General features: G+C 47.9%; 1 protein-coding gene across 2 annotated transcripts in view; it reads right to left on the bottom strand.

Annotated features, from left to right (window-relative positions):
• The window catches only part of PACSIN3 (protein kinase C and casein kinase substrate in neurons 3), a 21,460-nt gene extending 7,783 nt beyond the window's left edge, over positions 1–13,677 (bottom strand). The window contains exon 1 of one of the 2 annotated variants that reach the window (XM_077767384.1): positions 13,444–13,677. The gene's annotated coding sequence lies outside the window, so the exon portion shown is untranslated. Of the gene's footprint in view, positions 1–700; positions 845–13,443 lie in introns of those variants that run through there. The other variant, XM_077767383.1, reaches the window with a different exon arrangement.
• Positions 13,678–13,911: the final 234 nt, after the last annotated feature.

The raw sequence follows: 13,911 nt of genomic DNA, 5'->3' as shown, positions 1-13,911 counted from the left end.
CCCTGCCGGGCCAGCCCCGCCGTGGACTCCAGAAGGTGACCCGGGACAGCGGCCCAGGAATTAGGGCTCTTTGCAGAGAGCGAGGGGTCCCCGGGCAGCGGGGGGACCTTTGGGGAGCCTTTGAAGAGCCCCAGGAGATGGTGTGGCCCTCCACCCCCGACGTCCCCCTCTCCACGGCCGGCCTGGGAAATTGCCGGGTGCGCGGCGCCGCAGATGAGACACCCCCTCCACTCGGCGGCACCTATTCCTGTCCTCGCGCGGAGTCGGGTAGCCGCGGGTTCCCAGAGAGGGAGTCTGTCCCGCTGCAAACTTTAGGAGCGGGAGGGGAGGGCGGGCTCTCCCACCGCTGCCTCCCCCGCGGTTCCNGGCCCGCGCCCCGGCCCTCCCCCGGGAAGCCCGGCCCCCGGCCCAGCCCTCTCCTCGCTGCGCGGCCTCAGCCCCACCCGCCAGAGGCTGGGGCGCAGGGGCTGCAGGCGTCGCGGCCACCGGCTGCTCCCCGAACGCTGGTCGTAGGTATCGGCTCCAACAGGAGAAGAGCCAGGGCCCGCTCCCCAGGGTAGCACCGCATCGCTACAGGGAGTCAGATTTCGGCTTTGCCCTTCCTGGCCTTTGCAGAGCCTGGGAGACCCGTGGAAGCGGGAAGGGATCGGGTCTGCCCCGGCACCCCTTGATGGGAGGCCTGGGGGCTTCACTGCCTTACATCTTATTTGCTGAGCATAGCTTTCTTATAAGTTCGTTCCAGCGACGCTCACAAGCAGCCTCTTTTAAGCATTAGGATTCCCATTGTACAGATGCGGAAACCGAGGCTCAGAGACCTTTCCCAGCTTGCAAAAGATCTGTAGTCGGGAGAGACCTTGAACTCCAAATCGTTGCCCTTTCCTTGCACAGCCCTGCAGCCAATCGGAGGCGCATTCTGTGGACTGGATCGGACACGCGATGGGGGTGGGGCAAAAAGGCATGAGCTCCTCCCCCTCGGTGTTCTTATTCCCCAGATTTTGTACCAAGGTTCATTCTTAAATCCCTTCTCCTCCACCCCATTTGTCAGTCACCAGCTTTGGTAGATTTTTCCAGATCGCCACGATGCCACCCGACTCTTAATAAGTCCCTTCTTCCTCACCCCCCCCTTAACCCCCACCCTGGGATTTTTCGCAGCCAGCCCGTCTGTTATTTATATCCACTGGAGCGGTCCAAGAATGTTCCGAGGCTGACCTAATCGCCACCTGCTTGACCTCCTGGTCTCCACGGCACCCGCCCCGATCTCTTCTGGGCCGGAGACCCGGCAAGCGAGCCCTCCGCCTGGCAGGAAAGAGGAGGCGCGGGCTAGCAGGGTCCGAGGCCCCGGGCGCTCAGAGGGTCCCGAGGGTGCAAGATCGTTCGGGAATGGAAAGCCGCCGCGGGCTCCATGGAGTGCGCCCCCAGGGGGACGGTGCAGTACTCTGGGAAGCCAAAGGCCAGGCTGTTCTCTCTCCAGCACGTACTCTAAGTCCCCACTCCCCGCCCCTCCACCACTCCCTGAGGAGCGTGAGTGCGTGTGCGCGGATTTTTAAACTGCGGCTCTTAAAAATAGCAAAAGTATGTTGTTTCTGAATCCGAGAGGAGTCACTTACGCGTTCTTTACGCAGATACATGCGCTCATAAAATAGAAAAGGGCCCTGAAGAGAATGAATGAGGGTAATTTCAGGTGGTAGTACTAATGGCTGAGGATTGAGTCGCTCCGCAGTCCTGGCGGGAGGGTGAAAATGGGCATCCAGGAGTTTGGCAAATCCTACCTGACTAGTGCATGCTGGCCTTGGCTCTCACAGGGTGTGTACCCAGCAGGATGTGGCTTCTGAAACCAGTTTCAACACCCAGTCTCTGTTGGGGCATGAAAAAGTCACTTTCCTCCATATTTCTGTTTCTACCTCTATGAAACATGACGTGTGACCCGGCTGACCTCCCAAATGGGCCATGTGCCCCAGCTAATTAATAATTGTAAAAGCTGTAAATGAGAGCAACTGGGGTAATATATAATGACAGCTATAGTGTTCGGTACTATTTTAAATCAGTTAACATCCCACCTAGTGCCTGGGGCCCTTTAGGCACCTAGACAGTAAGTGTGAAAACACAAGAATAAAATTAATTAGAGGAACCGCCTATTAAAACCCCGTTAAAAAATAAAGGCTGCAAGCCAGACTGGCATCTGGGGAAGGCAGGCCAGAGACAGATTCAGAAAACAGGGCTGTTGATCAGCTCACAAGGAGAAAAGGATATGAGTGGAAAGCATCTGGGTTCCCTTAGATTCAAATCTGGAAGCAGAATGCAGAAATGTTGCAGCTGATTTTAATTGTCCCTAAGGTACTGCAGGGAGAAAAAATAAACCAAAACTCAGAGCATACTGAGCTGCTTCAAAGGTGAACAGAGACAGAGCTGCCTTAGGAAAGCCACTCCCCCGCCCCCAGTGCTGCCCCCAGGGCTCAGATTTCTAAACTCTGTAGCCAGAGAGCCCCTGCTCGCTCACGTGGCTATCAGCGCAATATCTGACTTGAACAGAGTTCAAGATGAGATGCCCTAAGGGCACCTGGGTGGCTTAGTCGGTTAAGTGTACCTGAGCCTTGGTTTCGGCTCAGGTCATGATCTCACGGTTTGCGAGCCCCACACTGGGCTTGGGGCTGACAGGCGGAGCCTGCCTGGGATTCTCTGCCTCCCCTCTGTCTTTGCCCCTCCCCCATTCACGCTGTCTCTGTCTCTCTCAAAATAAAAATAAATAAACTTAAAAAGAAAAGGTGAGATGCTCAAGGTCAGACGGCTGGATAGACAGAAACCTAGAGAGGCAGCTTGGCTCAGGACACCAGGGGTGGGGGCATGGGGAGTGCAGACTGGGCCAAAGCCCCAGCTCACAACCCTCGCAGACTCACTCACCTTGAGTTTCTGGAATGTCCTAACCACCGTACCTTTATTTGTTTGTTTATTCATTCAGTCATCCAGTCAAGAAATCATTTAAATTTTTGTTTTATGCTAAGCCCTATGCAGATACTGAGAATATGAGACAAATATTAAGTGTGTGATGATGATACAGTGTGGGTAAGAAGTACTTTGGGAAAACAGAGGCAGAAGAGCCCACCTTTCCCCAGGTGGTGACACTTGATTGGTCTTGATGAACAGGAATTAGTCACATGCAGAGGCATTCTCAGCAGGAGCACCAGGGTGTGCCAAGCCCCAGAGGTGTTAGCATATGACTTGGTGATCCAACAATTTTACTTTCTGGAATCTACCCTAGACAAATATGCGTAGAAGTGCAAAAAAAGGTACAAGGATGTTTGCATGCAGTATTGTTTGCAGTGAGGGAAAACTGGAAACAAATGTCCATCAAAAGGGTGTTGGCCAGCGGGTCACCAAGATGCATTGGCCAAACAGTGACAAGAGGCCCTGGACCACAGACTCCCTCTGGGGACAGGGTAGTGGGGCCCAGGCCCTGCCACTCAAGAGTGGCCCACTGGCCATGCCAGCCATTTAAAAAAAATTTAACAGTGCCCTTATTATCATCCTGTATATACACCAGAGATCTGGAAATAACAATAAGGCGCCAGAGAGAGAGAGAGAGAGAGAGAGAGAGAGAGAAAAGGTTGAATAACCTAGAGTTCATTAATGTTGTGCTTACTGTACTTATGCTGTGCTTATTACTGTGCTTACTGCATTGTGCTTATTGTACAAGGTAGATAGAGATGTGTTTGTTTGTTTTGGTTTGTTTTGTTCTTAGGTAGGCCTCAAGCCCAACGTGGGGCTTGAATTCATAATCCTGAGATCAAGAATCGGATGCTCTGCCTACTGAGCCAGCCAGGTGCCCCTAGAGATGTGTTCTTATATGAAGATCTCCGAGACACTGTTAAATGAAAAAGACGAAACATTCAGAGAGAATATATACCAAACTGACTTTGATGGCTGTCTCTACAGAGAGTTCTAGAAATTGGCAAAAGAGATTTTTGTAATGTAAGAAAGTTGGCAATGAGAATATACTTATGTGTTGGTTGTATAATTAAAATAAAGACTTTTTAGGAAATCATGAGCGGGTCTTATTGTCTAAAACAGGGCTGTCCGAATAGAATTTTCTGCAATGATGGAAACATTCTGTCATTGGACAGTCTCACTATCCAGTCCGTAACCGCTCGCCACTTGTGGCTATTTCGCACTTGTCGTTAGGAACTGAATTTTTAAGTTAATTTAATTTTAATTAACTACGATGTGGCTAGTGGCAACTCTGTTGGACAGTTCTGGTCTAGAATATCTAGAATATTGAGTTCAGGCAGATGGAAGATGAAGCTGGAAAATTAGTTGAGATGGAATAGTGAAGATCGGCAAGGTGGTTCTAAGGAGTTCGGACTTTATCCTATAGGCAGTGGGAAGTATGCGTGTGAGGGGCTAGATGAAATGTATCCAAAGTACTCTGGCAGGCAGCCCCCACGAAGGGAGAGGAGAGCGTGCAGGGAGGGCTGCAGGCAGGCTTTGTCTTTTCGGAAGGCTGCAGTGTTTCTCTTCGTGGCCTCTGGACATTGCCCCAGCATTCCTGACGGGCAGCTGAGTAAAGTATTCTGGTTCAACAGCTATGTTTTTAAGACCTCCGGCAACCCCAGGTAGAAAAACTGGTCGGAGTTATCAGAGTTAACGAGAGGGGTTAACCTCTGTGGGGGAAGCCGTTCTGGGCAGGAAGGACAGCAGATGGATGGCATTAGCGTAAGAATGCATAGCAGGCTTCAGTGGGGCCGGTAGAGAAAGCTTCTCCAGGGTCAGGAATTTGCCCGGGGCGGATTCTTTGGAAGGTACTTGGAGCTGCCACAACACCCAGTGCAGGTTTCAGCTCAGTAGGCGGATGGCTCTGCTCGGGAAGGCTGCCCTGGTTCACTCCCAACCTTCTCTAAAGACACTGGGGGCCTTCTTATTGGTCAAAGAGAAATTCTAGTGGAGGACGCATCGATTTAGCTGGCTTTCAAGGAACACTCGGTATGCCAGACACCAGGCTGGGTGACTGGTCCACAATGCACGTAAAGCAGACACGCTCCCCTGACTTCATGGGGTTTTCCACTAAAACAAATAAATGCCACCTGTATACATAATTACAAATCATGATAAGTGTTCTAAAGGGAAAAACATTTGGGGCGCCTGAGTAGCTCAGTTAAGCGACCGACTCTTGATTTCAGCTCAGGTCATAATCTCACAGTTCGTGGATTTGAGCCCCATATCAAGCTCTGTGCGGACATGGCAGCACCTGTTTGGGATTCTCTCCCTCTCTTCTCTCTCCCTCCCAAATAAGTAAACTTTTTTTTAATTAAAGGAAAAAAACATTTAAGATACAGTGCTAGGAGAGAATAACAGGGGAAACATAAATTCAATTAGGGGAGAGACAGAGAAGACCTATTTCAGGAAGTTTCAGCTTCTCTACCCAAAAAAGACCCTAAAGACAAATGGAAGTGAGCTAGGTAATGAGGGAACCACCGAGGAGAGAGCATTTTATGCCAAAGGACTAATGTGTGCAAAGGCCCTGAAACGGGAACTTGACCTTCTGGGAAAGAAGGTAGGGTGGGTAGGGCATGGTGAATGAGACAGTGAGAAGTGCAGGGTGAGGTAAGAGAGTCGGGCAGCACCCAAACACTGCAGGCTTTGTCTTATTCTGAGTGCGGAATTTAAGCAGAAGAGTGACGAACTGTCTTTCTGCATGTTGTGTAAGGAACAGATACAGAACAGGGCACCAGCACACCATAGCCTGGGTGGCACACAAGCGAAGAATGGTTTTTACATGATTAAATGGTTGAGGGGTGCCTGGGTGGCTCAGTCGGTTAAGCGACCGACTTCAGCTAAGGTCGTGATCTCACATCGCGGTTTGCAGGTTTGAGCCCCACCTCAGGCTCTGTGCTGACAGCTCAGAGCCTGGAGCCTGTTTCAGATTCTGTGTCTCCTTCTCTCTCCCCCCCTCCCCGGCTTGTGCTCTGTCTCTGTCTCTCAAAAAATGAATAAACGTTAAAAAAAATTTTAATGGTTAAAAAGAATCAACAGAGGTATGTTTTGTGGTATGTGAAGGTTATAAGGTATTCAAATTTGAGTGTCTATAAAGTTTTTTTTAATGTTTATTTTTGAGACAGAGCACGCAAGCATGAGTGGGGGAGGGGCAAAGAGACACAATCCAAAGCAGGCTCCAGGCTCTGAGCTGATATCACAGAGCCCATCGCAGGGCTTGAACCCATGAACTGTGAGATCATGACCCGAGCCAAAGTCGGACGCTTAACCCACAGAGCCACCCAGGCGCCCCATCAGTGTCCATAAAGTTTTATTGGAACACAGCCACACTCACTTGTTTACATATGGTCTATGACTGCTCCGCATTGCAATGGCAAAGTTAAGTAGTTGCAATGGGGATTGCATGGCCAGAAAAACCTAAAATATTTACTATCAAGCCCTTTACACAAAAACTATGTGGCCTCTGTATTTGAGGGAGACTAATACAGGGAGACCAATTAGGTCACTTCAGTCAGGGCTGGTTCCAGGGTGGTAGAAGTTGTGCGTAGTGCATGGACTGAAGAAGTATTCTGGGGAAGGAATCAATAGAACTTGCTGATGGGTTAAACGTGGTTGGTAAGGGAGAGGTACATTTCAAAATGAATCCCAACCTGTGATTCTGGATTGGATTCTGAACCAGAGTAGGACATTAGCAGGACCCTTGGCAAAATTTGAATAAAGTTTATAGAGTAGATAATAGTGTCAGTACTCATTCTCTCTCTCTCTCTCTCTTTAAAGTAAGCTCTAGGGGCGCCTGGGTGGCTTAGTCGGTTAAGCGTCCGACTTTCGCTTAGGTCATGATCTCGCAGTTCGTGGGTTGGAGCCCAGCGTCGGGCTCTGTGCTGACTGCCAGCTCAGAGCCTGGAGCCTATTTCGGAGTCTGTATCTCCCTCTCTCTCTGACCCTCCCCTGTTCACGCTGTCTCTCTCTCTCTCCTAGAAATAAATAAAAATATAAATAAATAAATAAAGTAAGTAAGTAAGTAAGTAAGCTCTATGCCCAGCGTGGGGCTTGAACTCACAACCCCTGAGATCACATGCTCCACCAACTATCAACTGAGCCAGTCAGGCGCCCCATAATTTTCTCATCTTGATCATTGTATTGCAGTTATGTCTGATGTTACATTCAGGATATTAGGGAAGAGTATATGGAAATTCTTTGTAAACTTTTCACCACTCTTTGTTAAGTCTGAAATTCGGTCAAAGTGAAAGGTTTAAACATAAAACAAATGAAAATGACTTGCAGGCGTTTACCTCGAGTCCTGAGGCAGAAATGCCATTTCCCAAGGCAGCAGAAATGTGAAAGAGGGAGGGGAAGAGCAGAAAATCAAGATTTCACTTTTGGATACAGTATGTTGAGATGCTCGGATGTCCAGGTGGGTGTGTCAGGAAGGCAGGGCCAGGCATTATTCTGGACATCACCATGAACTAGGGGAAGGGATAGAACCCATGCAGGTCAACCTCAGACTGGGGGCTCTGTGCCTGAGGTGAGGCAGGCCACAGCGGTGAAGAAGGATATGAGGGCGCACACGCATGGAGTGTCTGTGGCTTGGCACGCATTGTGTTGGGCACTTTGGCACCTGAGCCTCACAGGTGCCTCCAGAAGGCCTAATTCTTCCCAGTTTACAAAGGGGAAGACTCACAGAGGTGCTAAGATTTCTCAAAGACATGGCAAGGATATGGGAGTGTGAGAGCTGTCTAACCCCACCACCCATGAGCCATTCTCCCACTTGGCGATGCTGAGCCCCACAGCAGAGACTGGGTATGTTAGTTTCCTACAGCTAACCAAGTACCACACACCAGATGGCTTAAGACAACAGAAATTTCTTCTCTTATAGTTCTGGAGGCCAGAAATCCAAAATCAAAGTATCAGCAGGGTCATGCTCCCTCCCTAGGCTCAGGGAGTTGGGGGGAGGGGGTTAGGAAGGAGGACATGGAAAATCTTTCCTCACATGCCTTTCTCCTAGATTCTGGTGGCTGCCGGCAAGCTGGCAGTCTTTGGCATATAACCAAATCTCTCCAATCTCTGCCTCTGTCTTCACATGGTCTTATCTGTGTGTTTGTGTCTGTCTGTGTCTCATTCCCCCTCTGCCTCACTGTTTTTATTTTTATTTGTTTATTTACTTATTTATAAATGTTTTATTATTTATTTTTGAGAGAGAGAGAGAGCACAAGCAAAGGGAGGGTCAGAAAGAGAGGGAGACAGAGGATCCAAAGCAGCCTCTACACTGAGAGCACAGAGCCTGATGTGAGGCTCAAACTCACCGACTATGAGATCATGAGTGAAACAAGAGTTCAATGCGCAACCAACTGAGCCACCCAGGTGCCCCTCACTGTTTTTATTCTTTGATTCTTTTTATTTGTATTGAATTATAGTTGACACACAATGTTAGATTAGTCTCAGGTGTACAAGGCAGCAATTCCACAACACAACATATTATGCTCTGGTTTGTAGTTGTGGCTGTGGGGTTTTGTTTTGTTGTTCTTGTTTTTTGTTTTTAATTATTTGAGAGAAAGAGGGAGAGAGCGTGCGTGAGTGGGAGAGAGAGGCGGGGGGGGGGGGGGGGGAGAGAGAGAATCTTAAGCAGGCTACATGCTCAGCACAGAGCCCAACAGAGGATTCAATCCCACAACTCAGACGCTCAACCAGCTGAGCCACACAGCCCCTGTTGTTGCTGTTTTTAACTGAAGTATGGTTGATACACAGCGTTGTATTACCTCTGCCTCACTCATAAGGACATTTGGCACTGGATTTAAGAACTACTGGGATAATCCAGAATGATCTCTTCATCTTAGGACACTTAAATACATCTACAAGATCCTTTCTCTAGATGACATTTCTCAGGGTCTGGGAATTAGGTTGTGGATTTCTCTTTTCAGGGACCACTCCTCAACCCGCCACACCAGGCCGCAGGAGGCCATAGCTGTTAGCCTTGGAAATCTGTAAAATACGACATAGACTTGAAAAGCAGGCTGCCTTTCAGAATAGTTCATCCAGTTTCGCTAATGTGCCTCTTTGCAGACTAGAGCAGCAGCCTCAATGCTGCCAACACACATGTGGCTTGGACTTGTAGGCAGCCTATAATTACAAACCTTTCAGACTCCAGGGTCTTATGACACAGGGAGAATCAAGCACAAAGGACAGTAAACGCGTCTGCCTACGAGGATGCCCACTGACAGTCTCAAGTGTTGGGGAGGTTGTGAGTAGATCTATACCAAGATACAGATACCAAGATACCCCTCCAGGCTATTGGCTTCACCAATAAGAACCACAGCTACCCACACTGCCCACTGCCTTCTCCGAAAGAAACTTAGCTGTGGTTCCTTGGGCCAGTTTTTTGTCACATGTTCCTGGAGTTACAATGTCATAGTAGGGACAAAAGCCAAAGCAGAGCCGTGGAGGTTGGAGTGGGAAGATGGGAATGTAAGGGGATGTGAATGTAGCTCTCCCGGACCCACCAGCACGTGACTCATCCACCCATAGGCAACTGGCTTGGCTGTAACACAGGGAGAATCATTTTTCTTTCTGCCACTTGGGATTTTTGCAGTCCTTGGAAGAGACTGAGTAGAGGGCACTGCCAGAATTCAAACCCCTGGTTTCTGATTCTCTGCTTCCCCCTCTTTCCACCACCAGTGGTTACCTGACTGGTGAGAACTCTTGAGAATGGCAAAGAGCTTCCTCACCACCTTTATCAGATCTTATCAGTAAATAACATATTGCCAGGAGATTATATAACAACTTCTATTTGTAGAACACTTTACAGTTTGCAAAGCACTTTCCCATATACTATTTCAGTACTCTGGCAGTTGCCCTGCAAATCTGGCTGCCTAGAGAAGTTTCCTGGCATCCCGTATCTATGGTATTTCATGACAGGATATTGATTTAGAGTGGATGGTGCCTCATGCCCCTCAGCCAAGACAGAATGTGGGCTTTTTTGGCATTTACACAGCTGTCTGACACTTCCAAAGCTACCCCAGATTGTATTTTTTTAAGTTTATTTATTTATTTATTTTGAGAGAGAGAGAGAGAAGGGGGAGGGGCAGAGAGAGAGAGGGAGAGAGAGAGAATCCCAAGTAGGCTCCACACTGTCAGTGCAAAGCCCAATGTGGGGCTCAAACTCACAAACCATGAGATCATGACCTGAGCCAAAATCAACAGTCAGATGCTTAACCGACTGAGCCATCCAGGTGCCCCTGTATTTTTGAAAATGGATGCTATTCCCAGAGGGTAGGAGTCGTGCTCTCATTTAGCACTATTACAGAATTTATTCATATTTGGGCATTTAAATACCTTTTGGAGATGTCAAACAAAAGGGACCCTGGATGCTGTATTCGGTGTGCCTCTAATCCTTTCGGAGGAATTTAAACCTTGGTCCCCTGCAAGCCCTGCAGAATCCTCGAGGCTGTCATTTGCAAACCACTGGACGCGGTAACTGTGTGTGGGAAGCCAGCACATACCATCCCCGTGGGTTACGGATAGTTTTGCAGACTCAGCAGACTTTTTGGATCCATAGACAGCTTGATCAGAATCAGAGTCATGTACCAGCCTGCACCAGAGAAACGATTCCTACTTGATGGAAATTTTCCACAGGGAGGCCAGAGTTGAGAGCAGTCACTGGTTTCTGCTGCTGTAATAGCAAGTCACAAGATCCCAGCTTTGAACCCTGGAAGGGATCTGAAAGACCACCTAGGACCTTGTCCTGATTTCATGATGATGAAACTTAGGCACAGAGAAATGAAATGAGGAACCCAAGATACTCGATCTAAGAACAGTGCTCTTCCCACTGTGCTATATAGTATCTGTTTCAGAAAACACATAAGCCACATATTGTTTTGCAGATCAAAGAAACTGCCGTTATTTAGGGTCATGCTCGTGGTCTGCCCAGTGTCCAGTGTGAACACGAGACCTTAATTTGCTATAACCAGCAGCTTTTGAATGAATTGCCTTGCGATGCCTTATGTCAAAGGTAGTGTCATAGATCAGACCAAAACATCTATAAACAGTGTTTTATAGCACAGCCTCTCTGTGGCATGAAACCAGAGCCATGCTGTACCGTCTCCCTCATTATCAGGTTAGCGGCATCAAAAACTACATATGAAATACTTTCGTCCACTCTGCACCTAATGGTTTATCAGATGGGAATGGATGACATTAAGTCCCCAGGCAGTTGTTTCGTGGTGAAACACAGCAAAACCTAGGGTAAAAATACCCCAAAGCACAACCTGAAACAAACTACTTTACTGGCATATTCAAGGCAGGTTTCCACTACTCACACATGGGTTTGTTTTGTTTTGTTTTGTTTTGTTTAATTCACCATGGAAAAGCTCCCCAATCCTAAAAACAGATTCTGGGAAAACCTGGCATTAAGCAGGACATTTCTTCTGCTCATGAACCTATCACAGCTAATTATTATCTCCACGTCTTCCTATTTCCTACTCTCTCTGCCTGGAATGTTCCTTCCCCACCCCTCCCATCTCTCAAGATTCAGCTTAAGTGGCCCCTTCTCCGTCTCTGGGAAGACTTCTTTGACACTGTTCTTTTTAACTTTACTCCAAGCTGAGTTAGTGTCTTTTTTCTGTGCCCATCCCCAGTCTCACCAGAACCCAATCTTCCTCTCTCACTAAGCTTATCACACCCTATTGTACCTGTAGAATTACCTGTGTCTCCCATGATTTAAAAAAGCACACGTCAAGGCACCTGGGTGGCTCAGACAGTTAAGTGTCTGACTTCAGCTCAGGTCATGATCTCACGGTTTGTGGGTTCGAGCCCCGCGTCAGGATCTGTGCTGACAGCTCAGAGCCTGGGGCCTGCGTGGGATTCTGTGTCTCCCTTTCTCTTTCTGCCCCTCCCCTACTCTCACTCTTTCTCTCTCAAAAATAAATAAAGATAAAAAAATAACAAAAAAACAAAAAACACACTCCTTGGGGGCAAAGAGCACTTTTCATTTCAGCATTCTCTTTCACTGAAATAGTTCCAGGAATAGAGGTTTTGATAAATGTCAGTAGAATTAATGAAATTTGAATTCTGCCTGCCATTCAATTTACCCCTCTGGCCTCTTTTTGAACAGATCCTCAATATGACCAACTTTCTCCTCTTCAAGCTGTATCCCACCCTGCTCATAAATGTCAATGCCTCCAATCCAAACACCATCAAGCACAATCGTGTTGGGGCACCTAGGTGACTCATTTGGTTAAGCATCTGATTCTTGTCAGTTCAAGCCCACATTGGGCCCTGTACTGGGCGTGAACTTTAAATAAAAATACTTAAAAAAAAGAACACCCCTATAGTTGAACTTGCAGTTTATTGCTCATTACAGCAGAGAATGCATATGGTGGAACATTGCTGTAAGGTATTAGGAAGGACTTATAGATCTGGTTTGTGTTGGATAACTTGGATAAGGTTCAGGGAAGCGGGGCTTTGCTCTGGATTAGAGGAGATGGGGGTAATTCTATGACTGGGTGTCAATAAATCTTATCTACAAGGTGGAAGGAATGAAGCAAAGCTAAAGCTGTGATTCGCCAAGAAAGTGCTTTCATGTTAGCTGAACTAATAGGAAGATATTTGATTATTTTTGTGGTTTGGACAATGTTCTTACTTCTTCCTGTGTTCAGACATGAGTGGTCATATTTTAGCCTTGATCTATCATGGTCACAGAGTGGACTTATCTGGTGTTTTGTGCAATTGTTTATTTCGACAGAACACCAAGGTCTAACTGATATACCAGGCCAGCTCCCAGATACCAGGGGATGTTTCTCTCTTTTTTATAACTCGTGCCCACTCCCACCAAGCTGTTCTGTGCCTAGGATGCTCTTCTCTCTCCTCCAGCCAAACCCTATTTAAATTCAAATAGAACTCCACACAATTCCACCTTCCCCTGTGAAGCTTTCCTAAATACTTCTTTCTCCATTGGATTATCTTTTCTGAATGCATCTAAAAGTCTGGGTTGGCATGCCACAATTTAGTATTCAACTACCTTCTCTCTGGAACGGTTTGACTAGTCACATGTATTTTTCTTCTCTGCTCAGTGGGTTGTAAACCTTTTTAGGGGAAGGGTCATTTCTTACATTTCACTATCCCCCTAGAACTGAGCACCCTGCTGGTGTGAGTAAAGGGGGCGACTCTGCTTCTGTGACACAGCTCTGAAAACACAGCCACAAGCCAGCAATGGAAAAGCCACCCGCTTGCCTTTCCCCTTTCTAACACTCTGACCTTTATCTTCCCATCAAGAAACCATGTTTGAATTTTTCTTTTGAAGCATTCATTTCTTGCCAAGTGTTGTTTTTTGGAAATGTCTTCTGTCCCTAGCTGTTCTTTAGTGCAAGATCTACCATTAATGCATGTTGTCTCTTCTCACCCTTCAAAAACGCCTGGAGGATAGAGTGAAAGGCCCAGCATTCCCCCACTAACAGAAGCTCCTACCTGGCTCGTCGACGCAGGAAGTAGGATGCATGTGAACTGTCTCCTCTGGGGACGGGCAGAGGGTCACCCATGAGGGCCAATGGCCTTGGCCTTTGGCTTAAGTCAGGGCACAAGACCTCTAAGCCTGATTAGCCTACACGCCCTCCAGCCCATTCCTACTTCCTAGGCAGACACTCAGCAGGCTTGGGGAAAGCTTAGTTAAAAGCTGCAAGTTTCAACCACTCCGCACATAGAAGCTGAGATTCGAGGGAGCTGGGGAAACAGAAGTGCTGACCCCTATGGCAAAGCAGGCTGGCGGGAAGAGCTTGATTTCCACCGCAGGGTGGTGCCTAGCTTTCCACACAGCCGGCTCGGTCCGGGACCAGCCAATCCTAAAGCCCGTAAGGGGTGATCACCAATTAAAAGGCAGAGAAGGCGGAGCCGAAGCCTTGATTGGCACCTAGTCTCCAGTGGACTCGCCGAGGCCTG

The sequence above is a fragment of the Crocuta crocuta genome, unplaced genomic scaffold (genome assembly GCF_008692635.1).
Source record: "Crocuta crocuta isolate KB4526 unplaced genomic scaffold, BGI_CrCroc_1.0 scaffold330, whole genome shotgun sequence".
Lineage (NCBI taxonomy): Eukaryota > Metazoa > Chordata > Mammalia > Carnivora > Hyaenidae > Crocuta > Crocuta crocuta.
This window is presented reverse-complemented; position numbering and strand designations above follow the sequence as displayed.